Raw genomic sequence first — 3316 nt, 5'->3', positions numbered from 1 at the left:
ACACATAATTTCTGTATTAATATTGATGGTACACTGCTGTTGTCATGAATCTAGGTGTTTTTCTTAGATTTCCTTGCTTAACTTTGATAGCACATTAGGCTACTCTCCAAAATGTAATTCTGTCTCTACAACGTTGCTCATCTATCATTTAAAGACAGAAAAAAGTCTGTGCAGAAAAGTCAGCACATTCAAGCATTCAAAGTGTTCTGCAAATCCAGGGTTGAATTCAAGATTGTGCTTCTCCATTAAAAGCCCTATAAAAAACCTCAGCCAACTCTATCTTATTCAGCTCCTAGATCCACACTCTCCTTGTTGTTCTCGCAGGTCCTCCATCAGTAATCTCCTCACTGTCCCACGCACCACTCATTCCACTCTTGGAAAGAGGTCCTTCAGATTTATGGACCCACAGCTCTGGAACTCTTTTCCACAGTCTCTCTGTGATTGCTCCTGCTTCTCCACTTCCAAATTTCAATGCAAACCTTTTCTGGTTAATGTCTTCTGTGTGATTACTTTTTGTTCTTGTTGTTCTCATTCTGTTTTAGGTTGAGCAAACTTGGGTTTGTGTAAGTTTGTGTGATGATGTGGCCTGTTGAGTTGCGTAACTTAAGTTCTTGCATATTAGTTCTGGACATTTTCATAATCAGCAAGATATACAGCAAGCACCCGGTGCCTGTAAACGTACCCTCTCTACATCACAATTTACAGACACACCAATAATTAATACCAGCTCTACACCGGACCCAACTGGACATCTGTCTTACCAGATCCTCGTTTTCCAGATGGGCCTGAGGAGTCGGTTCTAAGGTTCTGTGAAAGCCCTTGAAGCTTTTATGCATCAAATGGCCAATGACATTATGGCCAGTTAATTAACCAAATTTTACATCACCAAATAACAAAAAGTATAACAGAGTCAAAGCAGAATGTCTCTCAGTAACGGGATCCAAAAGCAGCGTGAGGGAAAGGTGTTACGGAAGAAATGTCATTTTTATTTTTAAAACTGAGACCACCGGTATCGAGACCTTGAGTCATAGACTTCAAGAGACATGATAGAAGCAGAAATCATTTCCACGCAGGCAGGATTATAGCAGTTGGCTCAGACTAGAGACGATGTCTCATTAACCTGGTTTTGATTTTGTCTGTCTTCCTGAGTTTATTCCTTACGGTCAGACCAGCATCTAAAAAAAATGAAATCTGTCAAACTTATTAAATCTCTCCAACTTGAATGTCAATCTCTCAGCCTTTATTTTCTGAAAATGCATTTTCTTGAGAGTGAATATGATTCACTTCAATCCTCCAAAATTTTGGCACGTCAAGACACAAGCAGCCAAAATGTATTAATTATGATTAAAAGATTCCCGCTGATTCACACTCCCATGCTGAGAGTAAATGGTTCCTGGTTTTTATATAGTGATGGAAATTGGACGACTAGCACAGGCTGAAATCAACAAATCTTCCAGTTCCTGAGCAGAAATTCTGGGGGGACGTGATAACCTGGGTGTTAAATGCTCCTGATCTTGGTGAATAGTGAACTGATTAAACTTTTACTCGCAATTACACTGATTGAGTATCACGGTTACGTTTCTTACTGCAATATGTTAATGTTCCTCTGATCACCTTTCATCATGGGATGGAATTCATATTGCATGAGAGTCATCAGTCTGCAGGGTGGGGCTGGAGGTTGAGATTTTCATTAGAAAATTAGTCGCAGAATATATTGATTCATAATATATTCATTTTTGTTCAGCACATGATATTATTTTGAAGCATTAAAAATAAAATATGAAATACCACAAATTACCAAAAAATCCCTAAAACCTGGTGAAGTAATTATACTTATGTCTTCATGTGTTGCACAAGCTGTAATTGTCTATGTTGTCCACATTGCATTGAATGGTTTGCAGATAAGAAAAATACAGATGCTGAGAGGACTTTTATTTATTCTCAGAACAAATCTGTTTCTCAGGCTGCCACCGATAAACAGATAAAACTGTCGCTGTTAAAAAGTGCTATACGGAGCTGATATCTGTAATGATGAAGTTTACAGGTTCACAGCATGTAGAATTAATATGGGATACGCCCAGGTTTGGTCGTGGACCACCACTTTGAAAGGTCTCTGTGACCTTGGACCAGCTCCTGCATGCTTGAGGGTCGTTATCGTGCTTTATTACATTATCTTCTCATGATTAAGACAAATGCTTTTCTTAATAACCGCTGCCACATTGGCTTTAAGGTGCTTTTGCTAAATTGAAGGCACGGAGCTGTTAAAGGAATGTATGAAAAATTGTGCCATACAGACCAGAACATGTCTTTGAGCTTCAAACAACTGGTTCACCTTCATCTTTGCCGTTTTTTAAATGCATTTATCTGTAATTAAGATTTATTGGTGTGATGTCTATATTAAGGCCGCAGGTTGTCTTCTCCAACTGATGGGTTAACCTTGAAAGAACATTTTAACATTGTGCATGTGACACATTCAGATCTTAAACATGACAGATCAGCTCTTTTGGATGAAATGCAATGCATTGAAGATGGACTTTTCTTTGGATGATTTTCGTCAACTGTCACGACCATAAACTACCACTCAGGCAAAGTTAACATCGCATTGTTCTGCTGCCCAACACCTTCACCCTACCAGTTACACATATTTTATGTTAAAGACGTAAAAGTGTAATACTTGGTTATGTCTGCAATATTTGCATATTGGTTATTGGTTCATTGTTTACTTGCAACATTTGCAATACTGTGGTCTGTAGCAGTTGCAGAAAGCATTTCACTGCATATCATACCATGTATGACTGTGTATGTGACAAATAAAATTTGAATTTGAATTTTGAATTTGATTCAAGCTGATTGGTGCCAGCTGTCCCCCAGCTGTGACATCAACGCACCTTTATGACGTGACGGAAAACGAGACATTGGCAACGTAAATGCTGGTCATGTGACAATAACTGTAACCAAATAAATCATGTAATATTGTAGATGAGTAAAAACAAGACTAAATGTGGTTTACAAAATAAAAACTAGACTAAAATCTCTCTTCATTTTCAATTACAAAAACGAGATTAGATTTCTTCTTGTTTAGTTGCAGTATTTCTGACATCAGTATTTCTGTGGCAGGTTATAGATTAATGGTGGGTTATCATTTGGTTTTATCCCGATCCGCTAAGGTGCCACTTAGGTGCCACTGAGCAAAGCACCGTCCCCACACACTGCTCCCCGGGCGCCTGTCATGGTGCCCACTGCTCACTCAGGGTGATGGATAAATGCAGAGGACAAATTTCACTGTGTGCACCGTGTGCTGTGCTGCTGTGTATCA

This window comes from Denticeps clupeoides, chromosome 13, assembly GCF_900700375.1.
Source record: "Denticeps clupeoides chromosome 13, fDenClu1.1, whole genome shotgun sequence".
Taxonomy (NCBI): Eukaryota; Metazoa; Chordata; class Actinopteri; order Clupeiformes; family Denticipitidae; genus Denticeps; species Denticeps clupeoides.
Note: the sequence above shows the minus strand (reverse complement) of the source record.